At 41.8% G+C, this 24158-nt stretch overlaps 1 pseudogene; it reads right to left on the minus strand.

The window, feature by feature from the left end:
• The window catches only part of LOC103747679, a 68493-nt pseudogene extending 68096 nt beyond the window's left edge, over positions 1–397 (minus strand).
• Between the last annotated feature and the right edge of the window lie 23761 nt (positions 398–24158).

Here is a 24158-nt window from a genome sequence, read left to right on the forward strand (position 1 = left end):
GTAGTCAAGTGCACTGACCTTGAGGACATACTCTGATATTTTGGCAAATACAAGGTCATGAACCCATCGTGCCTGTCACTCATTCCTACAGCAGCTATAGCAAATTACTGCAGAGTCTGTGGCTTAAACAGCCCATGCTTACCTTACAGATGCAGCAGCTGGACGCCCGCAGTGGCCACACAGGGAAAGCCAGGTGATGCAGGGCCACGCTGTTTCTGAACCCTCTGGCAGTGCTGCCTTCTTTTCCAGTGTCATCAGCACTGCTCTGGCTGGGCTCGGTTCCTTGAGTCACACCAGCTTTTCTTCCCTGCATCGTAGTCTTTTCTCTTCCTTCTCTCTGTTCAGTCCTCTCCTCATCTGGACACTTGTGGCTACACTTAGAGCTCACCCAGATCATCGGGGTTGGTGGCTGACCTTCAGGATCCTAAACTAACTACAGTGCAAAGTCCTTCTTTCCATGTGAAGTACACGGTCAAGTGTTAAGACCTGGGTGACCTCAGGGACCATGGTTCCAATGACCAAAGAAGTCAGGGTATGTCTCCATCTGTGTGTCCAGAGCTTTCATTATGTCCCATCCAGAAAGGCCAGGATTCCACATGCTCCCACTGCTCTGCTTTCTCTCAACACAGATGACCTGTTCTTCTACTTCACAGAAGGAGAAATGCAGTGTGCACTTTCAACTCAGAGTTCTTTTCCTCAGCAGATGTTTCTCAGATCTCTCGATGTCATGTGCATGCCAGCAGTACATCACCTGCTGTATTGCTCTGCTCGGCAGCACCCCTGCCATATGATCGCATCATGTTTGTGGATCCATTTTATTGTTGACTAGTATCTCAGTTTAGTTTGGCAATTATGAGTAAAGTTACTACAAATATTTCTCAAGTATTTTTGTGGACAGATGTGTTTATATCGCTTGGATAAATACCAGTGTGGCATCAGAATCTTATAGCAGATATATTTTACCTTGCAATAAACTACCAGTTTCTAAAACAGTTGAACTCTGTCATATAATGTGAGAGTTCAAAAATTCTACCACCACTTCAGCATTTGGTATGGTGAGATTTTAACTTCAGCAGATGGTATCATTCTGTGAATTTAGTTCCCACCACCCTGAAGTCTAATGCTTCTCAGCAGCTTTTCATACTTTCGTGGAATGTTTGTATATATTCTTTAAGGGAGTGTTTGTATAAGCTCTTCAATCATTTTTATTTGGCTATTTTTATTATTTGTTGGAGCTCTTTATGTGATTTGTATACAAACCCTTTGTCTAATATAAACCTGACTATTTTCTGCCAGTCTCTGACTAGCCTTTGTAATTTCTAAATGACGAGACATAACTTAACTTTTCAGTGTGTTCCTTATAAGGTCAGTACCTGGTTTAGTTCTCTTTAAGAAACTTTTTTAATAGTCTGAGATGACCAGAATATTCTCCAATGTTGTCTTCTATAAGTTTCAAGGGGTTTTGCATATGAGTTTAATCTGTTCATACCACAAGTACAGAGAAAGATCAGGGTTGGGTTTTCCTATGTTTATTCTGATATTCTATCATCTACCAAAAAAGATCTTCCTCTTTCCATTTAGCTTCTTTTAGAAATTTTATTAGAATACAGTTCACCAAATGTGGGTGTGCATACTGAACAACTGATAAGAATCTTAGGTACACTTATATCTAGTCCTTAAAAGATTTTAGGGTTACCTCTTCAGAGGGGGGAATGTTAGAGTACCCAAAAGCCCATAAAAATAAATAAATGAAAGAAGAAAGAAAAAGAAAAAGTGATGGGGAGATGTGGGAGGTGTTGGAGGGGAGGGAGTGGGCACGGATTTGATCAGAACACCTTATATGCATGTATGAAATTCTCAATAAAATTTTTGTAAAAGTTAAAAAAAAAAAAGAAAAGAATCTTAGGTACTGGGAGTTCATGTCTCTGCTATTGCAACCTCGGGGGTGAGTCAGCAGATTAGGCAGGGCGGGTCTCTGAGTCTCATTTGAGTTACTCTGGGTCCTTTTTATTTCCATAAATTTTGAAATTTACTTGTGATTTTTTTTTTCAAAAGAAACCCACTGGGATTTGCATTGAGGTTGTTTAGATGCTAAAATGTGGACATGGTGGCACATGCCTGTAATCTCAGCACTTGAGAGGCAAAGACAGGCAGACCTCTGTGAGATCGAGGCCAGTCTGGTGTATATAGTGAGTTCCAGGTCAGCTGGGACTACAGGGAGGCCCTGTCTCAAAAAAGACTAAATACCTATATATACAAAGTAGCACTTCTTCCCATGTAGTTAATCCTTCTTTGATTTTTATTTACACTTCTAGACATCTTTTTATATAAAATGCTCCTGAATATTTTATATTAATGCTTTATTGTATTATAAATTTCATTTCATTTTCCACTTGATTCATAAACTTTGTGGAAATGTAATTAATATCTTGCATTTGTTTTCTATCTTGTGACCTTATTACATTCATTTCTTGGTTTTTGTATTTATTTTGTGCATTCCTTAAACTTTTCTGTATGAACAATTAACATGTGAACAAAGACACTTGTTTCTTCCTTTCCAATCTAGGCACATTTTTTTTTCCGAGTTTGATTACACTAACCAGGAGACCTAGTGCAGTGCTGATTTGAAGTTACAAAGAGCACATTGTCCTGTCTGTGGTTCTACACAGAAAGCATATTAGCTCACTACCAAGGAAGGCGTGAGTTTCTCACTGAGCCCTTGTCAAACCAGGAAGTATCCTGGCAATTCTTTGCTTGAACTTGCTGAAAGTTTGTAAATCATAAATGAGTGTTTAATTTGCTTGCATTTATTAAAATGTTCATGTGACTTTTCTCCTTTAGTCTGCTGGTACGCTGTTTACAGTGATGGCTTTTCATATCGTTGATCAACCTTGCCTTCCTGGGATCTTTCACACTTGATAGTGTTTATTGTGATCTGTTTAGTCTGCTTAGACTTTTGAGATTATACTCATGAACAATCATTTTTATTATTTTTATTTTATGTGTATGAATGTAATGCCTACATACAGGTAGTTGCACCTTTGTCATGCAGTGCCCAAGGAGGTCAGAAGAGGGTGTCGGATCCCCTAGAATTGGAGTTACAGATAGTTGTCAGCTGCCATGTGGGTGCTGGGAATCAAACCTGGATCCTCTGCAAGAGCTGTCAGTGCTCTTAACCACTGAACCATCTCTCCAGCCCCTGCAATTCTTTTTTTAAGCTTTTTTTTTTTTTTAATGTATATGAGTGTATTGCCTGCATGTAGGTAGGTGCATCCATGTCATGCAGCGCCCAGGTCAGAAGAGGGAGTCAAACCCTGGACCTGAAGTTATGGACAGTTGTTAGCTGCCATGGGAGTGCTGGGAATCCAACCAGGTCCTGTGCAGGAGCAGCCAGTGCTCTTAATAACTGAGCCATTTCTCCAGCCCCCACTCATAAGCAATTCTAACACACATTTCTTTGGGGGAATAGATTTATCTTGCTTTGGCGCTAGTACTTTGTGTATACATAACACATGTTGGAAAATATTCCTTTGTTCTCTACATTCAGAAAAAAATCATGTACACTGTTGTTCTTATAGGTTTTACTATCTAACCTTGAAGTATCTTTGTAACAAGGTATTTGATAGGCTCAAATAACTTTTAGTACAAAATTTCAAAATCTTTATTAGCTGTCTGGGGTGGTAGTTTTCTCATTGCTATGACAAACTCTAACCCAATCATAAAGAGGGAATCCCTTGCTTTGGCTCACAGTTTCAGGGGTTTGTTCGGGTTACAAACCTTGGTTCTGTCCATTCTGCCCATAGTCAGCTAACTCCATTACGTTAGGAGTGAGGTGAAACTGAACATCATGGAGGCCAGAGTCCGTAATGGAAGATGAAGAGTGTGTGGGTTGCTGGTAGGGGGAGGATGCTGTATGTGCCCGGTGGTAAGATTGTGGAAGGGGAGGGGCTAAATACATGGAAGTACGTCAACCTCATGATGGACAGGAAGCAGAGAGAGCATGCCTGTTAGCAGGCTTTCTCCTTGTCTCGCCTTTCATTCCATATGGGCTCCCAACCTATGGGTTGGTACCACCCACATTCAGGGTGGGCCTCCCTCCTCAGTTAATCTGCTCTGGAGGTGCCCCCCACACAACTGCGCTTTACTAACCTAAGATGCATCTCAGTCCAGTCTCATTGACAATCATGATTAGCAATCATACATCATTATTCAAAGTTTTCTTTTGTTTCACTGTTAAGCTTATCTACCAAATAATTTCTTCTTTTACTCTAAGTTACCAAATTTCCTGGAATAACTTTGTTTACAATACTCTCCTATGATCTTTCTGAATTTTGTGGAAATTGCAATGATCTCTTTCCTTTCATTTCAAAGATTGATAATCTGTGTTATTTAACTTGACTCGATTAATATTGCTAAGAATTTATAAATTTTATTACTCTTCTCAAAGTACTGTCTTTTATTTAGTTTTTAAATTTTATGTGCATAAGGGCTTTGCCTACATGTAAGTGCATCACATGCATGTAATGCCCACAAAGGCCAGAAGAGGGCATCGGATCCCCTGAAATTGGTGTTAAAGATGCTTATTAGAACCATGTGGGTGTTGGGAAATGAACCTGGGTCCTCTGCAAAAGTAGCCAGTGCCCTTAATTATTCAGCTATTTTCCAGCCCCAAAGTACAGTCTTTTTAATTAGCTTTTCTGTCATTTTCTATTTTATTTCTTTAATTCTTTTTTTAAATATTTTATTTATTATTTTTATTTTATGTGTATTTGTGTATTGCCTGCATGTGTGTAAGTACACCCATGTTGTACAATGCCCTTGGAGGTCAGAAATGGGTGTCAGATCCCCTGGAACTGAGTTACAGACGGTTGTTAGCTGCCATGTGGGTGCTGGGAATCGAACCTGGGTCGTCTGCAAGAACAGTCAGTGCTCTTAACAGCTGAGCCAACTCTCCAACCCCAGCAGTTTCTTTTCTAAAAGGGTAGAACCTCCACACAAGCCTGCTAAGGTTTTAAACCAGGACTGTCTTTAATGAACTGTTTCTAAGGGACTTGTCGGATCCCCTGGAACTGAAGTTACAGACAGTTGTTAGTTGCCATGTGGGTGCTGGGATCTAAACCCGGGTCTTCTGCAAGATGACCGCTGAGCCATCTCTCCAGCCCCTAATTCTTTATTATTTCCTTTATTTTGTTAATTTGGGTTAGGTTGTACCTTTTTCTCTAGATTGTTAAGAGGAAATACCGAGCAATTTTGAATGCACATTCTTCTTCTAATGTCCTTAACAATGTGTGTTTCTCACTGACCACTGGCATTGCTTCATTTGTTTTCATACAGTTGAAATATTTTCTGATTTCCTAGAGTTTTTAGCATTTATCTATCCATTGAGTTATTTATAAATATGCTTGTTCAAGTATTGGAAGTTCTATGATCTTTTTCTTACTTCTATAACTTACTGAGAACTTTTCATTTGTCTGTTTCCTCCTTCTATTGTGTTGGTTTTTCCAATCATGTTGAGGCTCTACATGTAGATCCGTCATTGCTGACTATGGTGTGTGCCTTCCTGAAGATCTGACCCTTTCGCTATTTTGAGATACCCTTTTCTATCTCCTGGAAAGGGCCCTGTCCCTAAGTCTACATTGTGTAGATCAACTGGGACATATAACTTATATTCAGTTCCTGGTTTATTTTTTTCCTATTCTTTTTATTGTCAACTTAAGTTTCTTTTACTTAAAGTGAGGTCTTTTAAGGAGCATATAGTTGAGCTTCACAATTTTACTTGATCTAATAATCTCTGCTTTTAGTTACAAATACCTGGCCCATTTTGGCCCACTTACATTTAAGGCTCTCATTACCATGGTTGAGCTTGAAGCCTGGAGCCCCAAGGCGGCCTTGCTTGCTTAGCTTCTCTGATAAGTAGACCCAAGGAAACTTTACTGGACCTTGTGACCTTGTGGTTGCCACTCAATTTAGGGAGCCACTCTCCATTACTCTGGCCACTAGTAGACCTGCACTGGTCTACAAACAAACAAGAGACCAGGTGAACCAGCCAAGGCCACACGTTCTACCCATCTAAACTACAAATTTTTGTGCTAAATAGAATATTAGGGTTTGAATGACTCCCCACAGGCTCATGTGTTTGAACACTTGATCTCCAGCTGGTGGCGCTGCTACCAGACCTTGGGTCTATCTGACAGCCATAGAGGTGAGACTTGAGGATTACAGGCTGGCCCCTCCCCCTCTGGCTGCTTTGCATCCTGTTTCACAAACATAAGAGCACACCTTACTTCAAGATTCTACCACCCTGTATCTTCTGCCATGATATTACCATAAACCATGAGGCAAAGTAAACCGTTCCTCCCTTAAGTGTCTTCTGTCAGGAATTCTGTCACAGTGAGGAAAAGAAACATTACTAATGCAGTTACATAGCCAAACTAATTGATTTGCTGTGTCACCGGCTGCTGCTAAATTAATTGATTGTACTAAATATGTCTTCCTTCGATTGCCTCACTTCTAATTTAGTCCAAATGTTTCTCTGCCTGAAACTTTCCCCAACTAATGTATCTACTGGAAATCAGTTAATTTTTTTAAGTGCTGAATATGACTCTTTAGATGGTTTTGTTTGAAGGTGTTGACTTCTCAGAGGTCTGCCTGACTTCAAGGGATGACATGCCTTCTCAGATCCTCCCAAACTGCCCTTTAGGAGTTCTATATTCCTTTGATATATCTATCTGTTCTCTTTTTAATATAATATTTAAATTAATTCTTTAAGAATTTCATACATGCCTACAAAATACTAATGTGATCATAGTCACCCCTTATTTCCTGCCAACTCTTCCCAAGTCTACCTCTTATTCTCCCATCCCTCTTTTTTTTATAACCCATCAAGTTCAATTTGTGCTACCCATATATTCATCAGTATGGGGCCAGCCACTGGAGCTTGGTCAGCCTACCAGGGGCCACACCCTTAAAGAAAACTTACTCTCCCTCTCTCAGAAGTTATCAACTGTCAATAGCTCCTCAGTTAAGAGTGGGGTTCATGAGTCCAGACCTCCTCTCTCCACGCTAGAATGTTGACTAGCTTGATCTTGTACAGGCTTTATGTGGGCAACTACAGCTGCTGTGAATTCATGAGTGCAGCCATTCTGTCATATCTAGAAGACACCGTTTCATTTGGTACACCCCAACCACTGGCTATTACAATCTTGTTACCTCTGTTCCTCCATGGTCCCTGAGCCTTGTGTGTTTAAGGAGGTAGGAGTGGTGATATAGATACGGCTTTGTGGCTGAGCATTCCATTGACACTTATTCTCTACAGTTTCATCAGCTATGAGTTTCTGTGTTAACCACCGTAGATATCAAAGAAATTTCTCTGATGAGATCTGAGAGTTATATATCTCTAATATCTATGGCTATTGATATATGAATTTAGAGGGCAGTTTAAAGTATCAAACTGATCTCCTGGGAGGGGCATGCAGGCTCCCCAATCATGGGTGCTTGGCCAGATTTAGAGTACCAAGCATGGGTTTCCTCCTGTGGAGCAGGCCATAAATCCAAGCAGAAAATGGCTGGCTGCCCCCATAACATTCTTGCCACTATTGTAATCATGGGCATAATGTTGCCACAGTGGTTATTAGTGCAGTTCATAGGGTTCACAGCTGGGCAAGATAGTTAATGACTTTTTATCCCCAACAGCCTGCATCGCATCTTTCTGTACTATGAAAGCTAGCCAGCCAAGAGGAAGCTTCCTGGTCAGTATCAACTTGATTTCTCCATGCCTATGACCAAAGTATGTAGCGTCTTCAGCAACAGGGTCTTACCATCAAGTTCTCTTGGGTAATCAAGAGCAGTGGCAATAGCCTGTATTGTTTTGAGGATCTCTGGGACACCCCTGACAAACAGTTCAGTGGAAGGCATCCCACACCTAACACTGAGCTTTTTATTTGGCAACTTCTGGCTTTTTCAAACATCTTTAGTTTAAGTTATCCCTCCCCTTCACCCCTATACTGCCCTATCCTCTACCTATTTGTTTTTGACCACTCCCCTTTTTTCAGAGGTTTCCAATATTCTCAGATCCCCTTTTCTAGACAATCAAGATTCTCACCTGTGTCTACTATTGAATAAATACAGAAGTAGCATCTATAATATCACTATGAAAAGTAATCATACTAAAATCAAAATATATGGAAATGGGCTCATATTTATAGATGTCCCCAGGTTGTTCTTATCAGAAATTGAAAAATGTCAGGAAAAGAATGGAACCCATTTACAAAAGCATTGGTCATTAACCTAGAAATATTTAGAAATTAGGAATGTAACAACTTTTTGTGTCTGTCTCATGAACACGTGCCAAAAATATGTGTCACTAATTTAAAACAAAACAGAACAAAACAAATCCTCAAGCTCACTTGTGTCCTGGGCATATCTGATCATTGACAGCTCTGCCAAGACTGGGCAGAGGAGGTCTCAACTGTAGCCACATACCATCAGCACTGAACAGAGTTACTGTGTCCTTCCTGACTACAGCATAAAAGGCTTGTACAAAAGCAACATTTCAGTAAAACTAAAAAAGAAATTAAATCTGCATTTTGGTAACATTTTTGGAGCCCAAGAATCATTTTCTAGTATAAAATTCAGGGTTCCTAAGAAGCAGCCCTGAAATCTGGAGTATTAGGCACTGCTCTGGGCTAAGCTGCATTTGTTTTCATGCCATCACATTCTCAAAGCACAATGTTTTATTTATGGGAACTCTATATAAAACTTGCAAAATTAAATAAAAACAAACAGATATGATTTTCTTGTGAGTCATAAGAGCTTAGAAATTACCAGCTGTGTGTGAGTTCCTGAGCCTCACCTTCGGAAGCAGTATCAGGTAGACACAACAAAAGCCAGTTAGCACAGGCTGCCAGCCCCAAGCCATCACTCCTCTTTCAGGCCATGCAATGTTTATCTTGGACCTGTCATACAGGGAGAGTTCCAGGTTCAGCAGAAGGTGCCCCAAGGGGCTGGAAAATAAGATTTCTGGCTTCTAGATTCTGAATCTACAAACCATGAAACTTAGTACATCTGGAAACACTGAGTTGTGTGGTGCAAGACAAGGGCGGGGATGTTAGCTGAGGCTCCAGCAAGGTCTTAATCACTAACTTGCTTTGGTGAAGAGCTATCTGTCTATCCAGCCTTGCTCGGGTTGCCACCAATGTAATCTTGGAACTCAGACCAGGTGAACAGCCAGAGGCTGAGTTCCATCTTTATTTTACCCTTGTGGATTCACAAATATCCAATAGGGCTCAGGGTTCAATTTAGATAGCCCTGTAAATTCTAGAGACCTGAGACAAGTCCTGATGGTAATCACAGCCTCCCTTAGGCACATGGAGTCATTTATAATCCTTTTAGATACACGTTCTAGGTATCAAGCACAAAGCTGCCAAGCCCCTGAAGAGTATAAACTGGCCAATATATGCCATGCAGGAAAACCAAAGCTCAGCTTAAGACAAAATTGTTTCCAGAAGCACCCTCCTCTCAGGGAGCAGTCCTTGACCCCTCTAAGTATGTTGCTGCTTTTCTCTGAACACCCTGATCTTCTTGCAACTTTCCCTTAAAATGTAGAGACTGCCTGAGGACAAATGTGAGCCCTGGAAAACTCTGAAGATGAAAACCAAAATGCTTCCCTCCACACATATCTTCACAATCCTGGGAGAAGACAGTTCACACAGCACTGACAACTCAAGATGCCTTTAAGGCTGCAAGCATCCATGTGACAGCAAGGCTCGCACCAGAAGCCAGAGGCCCATGCTCAGCAAGCCTTTTCCCCAGAGGACTCTAAAAATGAATATTTAGAGACTTGAAAGGACCTTTCATTTCCTAAAGGTCTGTTTCATAAAACCTGTTAGGAGCTGAGGATAATGTTTACTCATTGTCAGATCTGATCCTTAATCCAAAAGACTATAGGGCAGTTTGCTAACTGAACACTGAGCACCACTGTTATCACCAAAATGCTCAACTTAAGTCTTTCCCCCAGGTTAAGCACTCTATTAAGCACTGAGACCTGATTGCTAAAAAGAACCTAAAGACCTGAGGATTCTGGTTGAAATTCATGAGTTCATTTTGAAGTGTCTGTTGTTATAAGCTTAAAACAATAAAAGAAGGTCCAAAGTGCTGCCATGAAACATGAGTGGGTGGGCGGCACTCAGAGACCCCCAAAGCAGTAACTTCTGAAAGCCCAGTGCATTTCTATGCCAAAAATTTGATAGAATTTTAGATATTTCACATATTATAATTTTTCTTTTGTGACATATTCCTGAGTGAGGAATATGATGCTCCAAGTTGCGTTGGAAGAGAACAGATGACCAGACTCCTTGTTAATGCACTTTCATTACGAAGTAACTTTATCCCTAGTTGCCCTGTGGGATGGCACGTTGAGCTAGGAATGTGGAGCATAACCAGGTCACACAGGCTGGCATCATCCAGGACTCCAACTTGAGCCTTCCTCTCATTCATACACATCCTCCAGGACATTATTCATTGTGCTCAGCTTCCTTCTATCTGGAGCATAGAAGCTTCCCTCCATGATGGGTCAGCTTCTCAGAGATGAGTGTTATGAAAACAACCCAGTCGCAGCAACTGGGCTTCTTTGTGACTGACTGCAGTGGAGGCTGGAACCTATCTCTATTTCACATGCATCAAAATCAAGAACTATGCAGAGCAAGTGGTTTGCCACTCTGCTCATTGGTACAAAGCTGAGACTCTCCTTGGCCTTGTGTTGTGCTCCTCTGTGCCCATCCTGGAGCCCAGTCCCACCCTTACCACAGCAAGGTGTCAGGTACTATAAACAGGATGGAGTCCTACATACAGTGAGACAAGTATTGAATGTATCTTTTGGATACATTCTTTCTTTTTACCTTACTTAAATATTGTATACAAATACAGGAAAATATTATGCCAAAAAGGAATGTTCTTATAACCAATGTTCTTGCCTGAGTTGTGGCTCCAGGTTTTCAGATTATACAGAGTTCGTGGTTTTATCCAGGCTGAGGGTCTCTGCATAAAGTCTCGGTGTTTAGCTATCCAGCATGATGAGCTCTAGGTGCCAGGGATGCAAGAGTACAAGAGCCAGAGCCTCCATCTGTCAGAGGCCCAGAGTTCATCAGCTATGACAAACATGGCTCTTGCTGCTGGGGATGGAGACTAGCTCATATCTCCAGGGCAAGATGAATGTAAGTCTATTAACATTTTCTCACAAGGGCATGAGTATAAGGATGTTTTCCATATTCTCCTTTTTTATTTTATTTATTTATTTTTTTAATGTGTAAGCACACATTACCTACATGTTTATAGGTACGCCCACGTCATGCAATGCCCACAGAGTTCAGAAGAGGGCATCAGATTCCCTGGAACTGGAGTTATAGGTGGTTGTTAGCCACAATGTGGATGCTGAGAACCAAACCTGGGTCCTCTGCAAGAGCAGCCAGTGCTCTTAACCACTGAGCCATTTTCCAACTTCTCTACCCCTCATGCCAGAGCCTCCATCTGTCAGAGGCCCAGAGTTCATCAGCTATGACAAACATGGCTCTTGCTGCTGGGGATGGAGACTAGCTCATATCTCCAGGGCAAGATGAATGTAAGTCTATTAACATTTTCTCACAAGGGCATGAGTATAAGGATGTTTTCCATATTCTCCTTTTTTATTTTATTTATTTATTTTTTTAATGTGTAAGCACACATTACCTACATGTTTATAGGTACGCCCACGTCATGCAATGCCCACAGAGTTCAGAAGAGGGCATCAGATTCCCTGGAACTGGAGTTATGGGAACCAAATCCAGGTCCTCTACAAGAACAGCCAGTGTTCTTAACCACTAAGCCATCTCTGCAACCACCCATATTCCCCTTCTATGTCTGCCAAACCTCTGTTTGGGCCCTAATTCTACCTTCATCAGCAACATGCAAGGCTTCCAATGGAACAGATTTAGGAGAAAGACGGGATGACAGCCCTAATTTCACTTGTCTATTGTGACTTGACCTCACATTTCTTGACCTGCCAAAGATGGCAGTTTCTTCAACACCTCTCCTCTTCTTAAGAAGGTATATCCAGGCATCCAGCACCATGATCTGGAGTCTGTAATATGCAGGGTAAATTCATGCTTTGTGTTACACATTGGGACCAGAACGCTGTTTGGCTGTGGTCAAAAAATAAACTCCAGTTTGGAACCTGCCCTATAAAAAGCTGTAGAAACAAGAGAAGGGGGGAGGGGTCTGCTCGGCTTGACTCACTTGGGGACATCCAAAGACAGCTGTGCATCTGGGGTGCAGTGTCCACCCCAGGAAATGCTCCCAGTGAAAGCAGAGAAACCAAGAACTGGGGAAAAGTCATTTCTGCTTCCACTTCTTCATCTGTGTGGTTTTAAGTGGGAAAGGAGAGCACTCCTAAAGCGTATGAGAAAGAGCTGGGAGTCCTATAATCCCAGGGTGGCAAAGTCATTTTTCTTCTTCTCAAAAAATAATCATCAAACTTTTAGAAGTGACCATGGCACAAAGCCTTGTAGTAAGAATCGCAGCCCTCCCATTGTCCCCACCTCTTCTAAGCCGGCATGTGCTCTGTTAACTGGAATCCAACATATGTCCAAGGTCCCATACCCTACCTTGCTTGAAAAGAAGCAGGAGCACCCTTTTAGATAATCAGGTTCCCCACTCAGCTTTATTTCTCTGTGTGAGTGAGAACTTCAAAGCAAGGTAGGCGCCATGGCCTAGCTTACCTTTAACAACACAATCCCTTGCTCAGTGCCCTTGGGAAACAACTTTGTCAGGGTGTTTGAAGTATCAAGGCCGACCTAAAATGGAATCTCACCTTTTAACTGGCCTCTCATAATTAGCATGTACAATATCAACTGTGCTGGCCAGGAGGGTGAGGGGCTGAACTGTGCCAGGTCCCTTACACCACCCAGTGTTGTCTGGGAGGGGTCGGCTGGCTTCCTTCCAGCCTTCCTGCTGGTGCAGTACTCTGTTTACATCTGGGTGCTTTTCCTGTCACTTGCTAAGCCACCAAAGGAGGATGAAAAATTCTAGTGCTGTTGGTGCATAAAAGATTTGGCCAGAGGCCAGGGAAGTAGCCAGTGGGCTGCAGTGCCACCTGATCGTGTAATTCTGCCTTTATTTGGGAACTAGAAGGGGCACAAGTGAGTAAGAAGCATGCTAGCTAAGAGCACCTTGGATGAACATTTGTTCAGTGTGTCCTTATGTTTGCTGCAATGAAAGAAAGCATTCATGAGCCCTCAGCTTCCTTGACATGCACACATTCAACAGATGTCTTACATTATGGACAGAATGCTGTATTACAAAGCCTAATCGGTGCTCATTAAACATGTACATATAAGGGAGCCGACCCCAGCTAGCCCATCCTTTCTATCAGGCTACAGACACTTGACAGTTCACACTCAGGCATGGAGAAGAGGGCACATGGCCTGTTGTCGCTGTGTGACCGGGCAGTTCTCTTTGCAGAGATGGGAAATGAATATTTAAGTTTTTGCTTCTTGAGGCAGGCCGTTTGTCTGTTCAACACCAGACTCTGCAGACATCTGGCTGTTGTTCTGTTCTGAAAAAAAATGGGTTTCTTAGCCTTTCCTCTCCCTCACATTATCACTACTACAGCCATGACATGTATTTTAAATTTATACATTACTAAACTTGAAGGTTTATCTCTGTGAAGCTAAGCTGATAAGTTGTGAGGCAATAGGAAACATGGATCCTAGAGCGTAACAAGCCAAAAACATTTTTTCCACAAAGATAGGAAAGCTCTTCTGCCAAAATGACAGGCATGTCTCCTGAAGTGAATAAGGACTTAGGTGCTAATCATTGAGTCTCTGACTCAATAAGCTTTTCACAGGCAATCTTGCCATTAAAAAGAAAACACAATGGAGACAAATGTAGACAGGCCTCTGAAGGCTGGTGTGGGGATATAAGAAGGATGATCAGATGGAAACAGACCTGTGAGGCGGCAAGCTGGAATACAGCTCCAAGCCCTCATGGCAGGGCCTTTCTGGTAAGATTTCTCCCCACCTCCCTGCCTTTGCATCCTTTATGCAGAACTCAGGTGCTCAGGCAGGACAGGTGAGACCCCAGAATCAGGACCACATGGCCTGGAACATTACTGGGGCAGCCACACACCCCAGGACCTCTCTGCAGAGCCCCTGTTACACGGAGACTGATAGCAACAGGCTCTAGTTCTTATTCTATCACAATAAATGCATTAAGTTAAATCATTAAAGTCTTCCCTAATGTGGGATGACAGCTCTGACTGTACAACAGAAAGTAATTTAGTTGAACAGTGAAAACCAGCATTTACTTGGGTAATGGTGACTCATCATAAATGCACAGAGTATGCATGGAGCAAGTACGGGCCAGAGAGAATATCCAGTTTCACAGAGGCCAAAGACCATGCTCCTGCTAGGGGTCAGACATGACTCAGTGCACAGTGGGGACTATCTCATTGCAGGCAGCCCACACAGAATGGCAAACTCCTCAGACCCCGTTCTCCATCTTCTCTACTCTTTGGCCAGAGCTCCATGCCCTATTTCTTTCTTACCTAACTTTGCTCATCTGAGTAAGTTTATTTTTCATTATTCTTGGATTTAAACTAAATTGTCTTCCCGTATTTTCAGCCCAATTGAACCATGACTGATGGTGCCGGAACAGCCATGAGTTTTTCAGTGCATTCATATGCAAGTTTCCTTTGATGCTCTCAGACCAAAGTGGGTGGTAAAAGCAACCGACTCCTTCCACAGCCCCCATTTCTGTACTATTAATACCTCTTCACCAATGAGTCAAAAATTCTGTTTGAATTTGATTAAATAATATTACAAGCAAGCATTGTGAAGCATTCATGCCAGAACACTGTCTTGTCCTTTAATGCCAGTGTAAATTCTGAGCATATAGTGTCTTTAACTGGCAATTGCTGGTGGTTCCAAACAAAGAGGACCTTCCTCATGAAATCTACTTTAATTGATTAGCTCTTCCATATAACCTCTTGAAGACTGTAATCCTACTTAAACAGCATTCTGTTGGGACATCAACATCACCTTGGTAAGCAACTTCAATTTAAAGATAATTAAGACTTTCTAAATATATACATATATTTTAATGTTTAAATGGAGTTACCTATAATGAGGGGACAATGCCCCTACCAGGCACCAAGGCTAGAAACTGGAAAACCTAATGTCAGGAATAGGCATCCTTTTTTGGAGTTGTTGACCAGAGAGTTCCCATAGACCATCAAACAATACTGGCTGTTGCCATTGCTCTTGATTACCCTCCAGAACTTGACAGTAAGGCCCTACTACTTCTGAAGACATTAACATATGTGAACATGGAGAAATCAAACTGGTACAGACCTTGAAGCTTCATCTCTACTGGCTAGCTTTCATTGTGCTGGAGGATGCTATGCATGCTACTGGACGAGAAAAGTAATCATCAGTCTTACACAGCTGTGAATTCTGCAAACTACAGTAATAATACTTGACCTGGCAGGTAAGTATACCCACTAGTGTAATAGTGGCACAAATGCTATGGGAGTAACCAACTACCTTCTGATTAGGTTTAAGGCCCACTTCACAATATGGAGCCCATAACTGACACTGTTATCAGAATCAAGAATCTGTGACCAGACAGGTCACAAGCCATAAAAGAGAACCTATTACTATTATTTTACTAAATTGAAAGTATTAAACTGACTCCTACCAGATGCACACAAAAACTCACAGGGCTGTGACAGCATGCACAAGCCAGACAAAATCCCAGTATGGAGAGGAGGTGAACAAGAAGCCTCAGCTCTAGTTGAGGAACTATTGGCAATTCATAGCTGCTGGAAGAGGGAGAGTCGATTTTCTTTAAAGGTGTGATACCAGGTAGCTGACCATGCTCCAGGGGATGACCTGTACCCAAGAGTATTTGATAAACACAAATTAGACTCAGGACGTCTTTTAAAATGATAGAGAGCTGAAGTGAAGGGAAGTAGGGAGCTGGGGTAGATATTTGAGGAAATGGTGGAAGAGGCCTGAACATGATCAAAATACATTGGATGAAAGTCTCAAAGAATCAATAAAAATATTATTTTAAAAAATACTTTCTAATTGAAAACTCCCCCTGCTGATTTGCCTAAAATTTTCAGTCTTGCTGGGTATGGTGGAGTATGCCTTTGATCCCAACACTTGGGAGACAAAAACAGGCAGATCTCTGTGAGTTCAAGGTCAGCCTAGTCTACATAGTGAGTTCCAGGCCAGCTGAGGCTACTGGGAGACACTGTCTCAAAAAGACCAAAAAATAAAATAAAAAAGATTGACTTTTAGATTAATTAGAAAGTCAATTATGCATTTTAGTAGTATTCTTTGATTGTTAATGAATATATATATATATCAGTCTTGATAAAAACAAAGTAAAGACATTGATTTAATCATTCAAAAATATTTGAGTGCCACTATTTTTTAATCATCCAGATAAACAAGGCAGTCTGTCAAAAGCAAAGCAGATCTATTCTTGCTCTTTTGATGTGTGCAGTCTTCAAAGAAAACCAGCTGGCCTTTCTGATCGTGGACTTCATCAAATGCCACCCTCAGTCACAAGACCCTTGTGGCCATATCCACTAGCATGGTTGGACATCTACTGTATATCTCTCAGACCCCTAGAGCATCAGGAGGGACTAGATGATGCTGCCCTTGGTAGACCAGCATCCAGGCTCTGCTCAGAAAAGACTGGGCTTAGGAGGAGGCCTTTGCCTTCCTTCCTGATGCTAGCCCCTGCATTGCTTAGCCACCTTCTGTCACATACAGATCACACTGTGCTGAACAAATATTAAATAAGCCTCCCTACTGAAGACATTGGAGGTCCATACTTTTATAGGCAAAATAAAATCACTTTTCCCCTCCTTCTTCCCTCCCTCACTTCAAAGGCATCCTTTTCATGGATCCCAAATGGGAAAACAAGCACACTTAGGCTCAAATGAGAAACCAAAGCAACATCTCAGAAATGACACAGGCATACAATCCAGAGGGACACACACCAGCACCAGATGAAGTCCACTCCACCAGGTCAGAAGAGAGGCTGAGGAGACCGGGCCACAGCAGCAGGTAACCTCTTGGGTACCTGAGCTACAAAAACCTCAATGTGTTTTGAGGGCAGATACTGGCCCCATCAAGGTGTCCAGCCACTGGACACTACTGCTGCCAATATCAGCAGTGGTAGCAGGAAGTTCAGGGAGAAGTAGCTCAACCTTAGGAACCACTGAGCAGGGACCAACAGTGTTACACATCCACTGTGCATCCCTTGGACCCATGGCATTGGGAGAAGCACCCAGGCTCTGCTCAGAGCTGGAGCACAAGCTCAAACCTAGCACTGTGAATAAGGGAAAGAAGAGTCCAGGCTGGAACTAACTCTGAGAGATGAGGGGGATCCATCAAAGAACCTGTTTTCATGGACAGAAACATTTTTGTCTTACTGGACTTTGTGATCTTTCTGAGTATTTTTGATTCACTCATGTGCAGGGCGATTATGCATTCATGAATTCATGAGATAGACATCAATACCATCTTTTTGATAGCAGTTCTCCAAGGGTTAAGTCACGGAGCAGAACCACTAGCTGACATGCAAACTCTCCAGCTAAACACAGAAGAGCATACTGCTCTTTGCAATTCCTTTCTTTTTCTATCTGAATTAAATTCCAGCTGTTTATAAGCACAAAGTCTGTGTTGTACTCTGCACCAGAACACCATGTAGCCCAATATGGAGTCCAGATGGGAGTTAAGACAGATTCATAACCAGGCAGCATAATCAGGGCCACGCAGCAAGGCCATCTTGTATAAAAGCTGGGCACATTTTACTATGTAAGACACATGGGTAAACATAGTACAGGCACATTTGTCACATCCATTCCCTGCTCCATTCCACCCCCCCTCCCCCAATACATTTCACATCTTTCTGATTCACTCTCTTCTGGCTGCTGAATTCTTAGAATATCATTATTCAATCCTGATTTTGTATGCCCTGGGGGCTTTATGAAGGCCCCACCCTGCCTAAAAGCTCTGAGCCTGCACTGGCTATTCTCCATCCACTATTTTATGTCTAATGTATATTAAAATGCAGCCACCTAAGATGGAGCTAGACAAATTTGTGTGCTGCCAGAGTCCTGTGAATTCAATAAGGCCAGTCACCCTGGAAGATGGGAATCATAATTTAAAAGGTATATTCAAATGTAGTCATGAAATAATTGTTTACATTGATATATATTACATTTTAAGATGTCTCATGACAGAGCTGATATTTAGAGTGTTGCTGTTATATACCTGATCAGTTCTTAAGACTAGAACTGGCAGATTCTAATCCACTTGTAGGGAAATTTTATATTTTCTTGCTATCTGTATGGATAATGAGTGCTAGCTGAGAACAAAATGCCTTTGGAGACTACTGGCCATATGAAACAAAATGGGGCAGTAAATCTCTGAATCTAGTTGTATTTCCAAAGAACTCAGCCAGCTTGTCAAACCCACAGAACTACACCAAGTTGGTTATTAGTGAAAGTGATGACACATTCCATTTTATTAATTTGAATTCTGTCTGGAGTCACTGACAGAGAGGATTTAACTCAAGGAGGGATCTTACATATGCTTTTCAATTAAGCGATCCATCTCCTCCAACATGGATTTCCAGTCAGGCTCCAGTCATCCTGCCGGAGAGAAAAACTGATCTTGGGATAAGTGAGAAATGTTCAGTAGACATTCTCAGGCAGAATGGATGAGTTTCGTTCTCTTAAAGATCTTATGAAAGATTCAGAAGTCAGTAGTTGGGGGACAAGAAAGAGAGGGAAAGAAGATGCCAAGGAGGTGTGCCTAGAACCTGTGTTCACCAGAACATCAAACACAGGGTCCCAGGAGTTAGTTTCCAAATGTAGGAGACCAGAGGTCTAACATGAATTAGTTTCATTTAACAGAACCATAAATGGACAAGTTATCATAGCAACATCTGCAAGGGAGCAGACTACTTCACACACATTTGGCTGATGACCTATTGAATCAATGGTCATAGTAACTCTTATCTGATAGCAGTTACCCTCTAAGTCCAGGCCACATTGGACCAAAGTATTTTCACAAATTATATTAAGAAATAAAGCAACAGCACCTAAGCATTGTGATGCGTGCCTGTAATCCCAGTACTCAGAAAGTAGGATCAGGAGTTCAAGGTCAGCTTGGGCTACTTCCTGAAACCCCCTGTTTTGGAAGGAAGAAAGGAAATAGGGAGGAATTGTGTCCAGAGACTGAAACATCAAGATTAACATATGAAAGAAGTCAGTTTGCAGAAAAAGACAAGCCTTGCCAGGCAGGAAACAGAGCATACCTGGGAAAAGCCCCAGAAATAGAGGAAAGGCAGATGCTATGTAAATGTCCTATAGAAAGCATCCCTAGCTCACTTCCACTCTCAGTATTGCTCTCTTTCTTAACAAACTGTCTTGAGCCGAAGAGATGGCTTAGTGGTTAAGAGCACTTACTATTCTTGCAGAAGACAAAGTTTTGAGTCCCAGAACACACATGGTGGCTAACAATTGCTCATATCTCCAGTTCCAGGGGATCCAACACCCTCTTCTGACCTCTACAGGCATTGCACAAAACAGGTATGTTACGCCCAGATCTCACAACCCCCAATGACCACCAAGGAGTCTGGAGTGTATGCAACAGCAAAGAGCCTTTATTCGGGCTTAAGCTCAGGCCCTCAGATTTCACTGATGCAGCAGATCCACTGAGAGCCCCAATCTAGGGTTGGGTAGGCTTTTATAGGGAAGTTTTACAGAAGCTCCCACGCACCAAGCATCCTTTAAAATGATTGGATGGTCCTATGCCCTGAGTATGGGGAGGATTCTTATTGGTAGGGGCTGCCTTTAGGCATTGGAATACACTGACTGTTATCTGTGGGGTCAGAAGTTTCTGTTTTTACCTTATAAGGCTGCTATATGCCCGAGCTTGCTTGGTCTATAGCTTTCCCGGATGGCGGTGGTAACTGAAGATTACAACATGCCTGGGCATGCCCGGGCTTGCCTGAAACAGCTAGTCAAAATGGAGTTAGTGCCATCTTAAGCCAAGCAGGTTACAGAAGCAGAAAGAAGCGGTTAGACGAGTCAGGGTCCCACAGGTGCACTTACATACATGCAGGCAATACACTCATAAAATAAAATAAATGAAATATTTTAAAATAAAATAATAAAATATTTAAACTGTCTCTATTATTTCTAACCATAGTCTTGGGACACAAAAGCCTGCAATCCAGTGCTCTCAAGTCAGATCTAGGCAAATTCATCTCTTTTTCAGATACTGACCAAAAATCTAAACATGCTGCTCCAAGGCTCTGGGCTTTCTCATAGCTTCTCTGGCCTCCATATCTAATTTACCATACAACTGTCTCTCCATCTCCCTTCTTCTAGCATATGCCTGGATTTATAGCCCACCTGCCCTAATAAAGACTCTAATAAAATTATTCTCACGTTTCCTTATGAAATTGTTCATAAATTATTTTATTCAAAAGCCTAGAGCCCAAAAGGGAACCCAGTTTCTCCTGACAACAGGAAGGAAGCAAGGAGAGGGAGGGAAAGAACGAAGGAGGGAGGGAAGGCAGGGAAGAGGGAAAATATTAAATACATTCAAGAGAGCATTAATTTTCTTGACCACCGATTTTCAAGCTCACATCCTGTAATATCAAGAGCATCAGTGTTGGATCTGGTTCAGGTCACTGGTGTCCTGGTCTCTCAACCTCCAAAGCTCCCATTCATATAAGCAAGGCAGAAATGGAGACTCAATTTTACCCAGTCTCCTCCCCCATCTTTACCCAGTCAAAGCCCAAGGGCCTATTATCCTGCAGCTATCCAGCCTTATTCTTCCTATATAGTAAGTCTGAACTTCCCTGTTACTTAAGAAACTAAAAGCAAATGGATGGAGCTCTGAACGCTGCTCAGAACCCTGTGTCTTGGCCTTGATTCGGCTGTGCCATTTTAATTACTTAATTTCTCTGAGAGATGAGCATAGATCAGTAATTTTCAACCCCTCTTAAGCAGTGAAGCTTAAACATTTTTCTCCTAAGCCCAATTTAAAAGTGAAAGCAGGGGGCCGGGGGGGGGCAGGGGCTGAGGGCTAAAAGACTTATTGGATAAAGGTGCTTGCCACACAAGCCGCAGGTACCTGAGTTCTATCTCTGAAACCCACATAAAAGCAGAAGGAGAGACCCAATCCCACAAAGTTGTCTTCTGACCTCCTAACACACACACACACACACACACACACACACACACACAAACACACACACACACTGATAATAGTGATAAAGTGAAAGCAGAGTTGCAGTAGATCAAGTGACTATTCACACAAAATATCTGTTAGGTGTGGGTCCTGCATTGCTCACTATCCTACAAATCACATCAATCAACAAGGTCAGAGAAACAAAGAGGGATTTTACACAAATACTTTCAAGCACTAAAGTCAAGCTGCCTATAAAATGGAGATACTCCAAGAAAGACAAAAGAGTGAGCTACATCTTTATAGACAATAATAGAATCAAAAGATAATTATGTATTTGGTTAAACCAAAGCAAGCTTGGCTTCCTGGTAAATATTACCAAATGCAACCCTAACATATTTTTCTTTAACCTGTCAGTGAGCCAGCACCCTCGCCCAATCAACTGCTGTGACTAAGGTTGCCACTGTAAGGATGGTTCTTCAAAGTCCAGGAGTTTGGACAGTGAGAAGCACTTCTTACAAGGATTATGTGTGGTCTTTACTTAATTCCTTTCAGACACTGACCCAAAAGCTTAGGAGGCAAGATGTGCTGCCCATCAATATAACCAAAACATATTGGTGTGGGAGCAGCAAAGTCAGACACACACCAATTTAGCAGTTCTGAAGAAAATTGCCACTATGCTGCGGACTCTAGTTATGGTACATACCAGATGCTCTGGAGAAGAATCAAGAAGACTCCATATGAAGGTAGGGGGAGCAAGCATTCTGCCTGAGTCCCCAGTCTATGACCAAGGCATGTCCACAGGTGACAAAGGTGTTTTGCAGCCCCTCACCTCCTGATACCACGTATACGTTAGTCTGGAGCATACATGTGCATCTTTAATGTGTGGTTTTTTTTTTTTTTTGGTCTCTTTGAAACAGGGTCTCCTTGTAGCCCCAGCTGTCCTGGAACTCATTATGTAGACCAGGCTGGCCTTGAACTCACAGAGATCCACCTGCCTCTGCCTCCCGAGTGCTGGGATTAAAGGTGTGCGCCACCACGCCAGGTTTAATGTGTGTATTTTTAAGCCACTTAGGGGTTTTCTGTTGCTTGTTCCAAAAGTCATTGCTAAATCATTGATTTCCAACTTTCATATCAGCTATAGCCTGAGTTATAGATTAAATGGTTTGAACAGAATACATGCATTTTCAGCCTTGAAAATAAATATATAATCAAGCACGATGGCACACACCTTTAATCCCAGCAAATGTGAAGCAGAGATTGACAAATCTCTGTGACACTGAGGCCAACCTAGTTTACATAGTGAGTTTCAGGCCAACTGTGGATACAGAGAGACTGTCTTTAAAAAAATAAATAAATAATAAGTAAATAAGTAAATAAATAGAGACCAGATGCTGATGGAAGAACAGTGGTGCATACCAGTGATATTATCTAAAGTAAATGTAAGGTTAAGATATATGGAATATGAAATCTTCAGGAGATAATGAAGCAAGGAAAGAAATTACATTTGGCCTTGGCAATATAGGAAAGAGAGGTGGTGAGTAGTCAAGGAGCTAAATCTTTAACATACCCAGGACCAACGGTCATTTTTCAGAAGTCTAGCTTATTTAAAATGACCTATTTCAGTCTTCTACCTCTAGCACACACATGATCACCTGAGCATCTTACTAGCACACAGGTTCAATTCACTAAGGCAGGAGTTGGAGGATGGCTAGGACTTCATTCCTAAACTCCTGATCCTTAGAGTCCCACTGTCATCACCAGCATCAGGAGCAGACACCAAAATTTCAGGAGCATTCTGGAAAAATGAGCAGCTTCTGAACACAAAAGAAATCAAGGGCCATGTGTTGATTGAGCTCTCTTTGAAACTCATTTACGGTCAGGTGTGGTGGTGCACACCTTTAATCCCAGAACTCAGGAGGCAGAAGCAGGCAGATCTGTGGGTGAAACTGGTCTATGAGTTCCAGGTTAGTCAGGGCTACATAATGAGAGCGTGTCACAAAAAAGAAATGAAAGAAAGAAAGAAAGAAAGAAAGAAAGAAAGAAAGAAAGAAAGAAAGAAAGAAAGAAAGAAAGAAAGAAAGGGAGAGAGAAAGAGGGAAGGGAGAAAGGGAGGGAGGGAGACAGGGAGTGAGGGAGGAGGGAAAGAAGGAAAAGAAAGGAAGAAAGAAAGAAAAGGAAAGAAAGGAAGGACATTTTCTGACTATTCAAGACATTTAAGATCTAACAAAATGTGAAAGATCAGGTGGGTTGGTTGGAAGGAAGGAAGGAAGGAAGGAAGGAAAGAAGGAAGGGGGGTCAGAGGGAGGGAGGAAGGGAGGGAGGGAAAGAAGCAGCAGGAGAAGAGGGGGATAAAGAAAGAAAGAGTAAAAGAAACTTATTTATTTGATCTGTCCAGTATGTCAATACTTTTGAAAAAATTATATGCACGAGAAAGAATACACACCAGGTGGGCATATCCAAAGGTTGGATAGGAAGTGATGGCAGTGATAAGAATGATGCATCTTCCCTGTGGAACCAACTCGCAGCTTCCCAAATCTCCAGCTCCGGCCCAGCTGAGGTCTATCCTTCCTGAAGGAGGTTTGGAAAAGCAGAACCCACAGCACTGAACACTTCTCTGTTCTTGTGAACCAAGAAAAAAATCTTAGATATCAATACCAAAAACATCGTAAAATAGATATTATAAGATGTGAGATATAATCAAAATAATTCTAAAACACCTAAAGACTATTTTAAAAATCTATTTCTACAGAGTGACATTAGATTACCAAAAATTAGATTTACAAAAAAAAAGGGGGGGGGAGAAGATAGCAACTTTCTTAATGAAGTGCTTATTTACTTTAAAAATAAATTACCCACAGGTTCTTTAAATAACAAACATCCTTAGCACATTTAAGATTCATT

This window comes from Nannospalax galili, unplaced genomic scaffold (assembly GCF_000622305.1).
Source record: "Nannospalax galili isolate Female #2095 unplaced genomic scaffold, S.galili_v1.0 scaffold100, whole genome shotgun sequence".
Lineage (NCBI taxonomy): Eukaryota > Metazoa > Chordata > Mammalia > Rodentia > Spalacidae > Nannospalax > Nannospalax galili.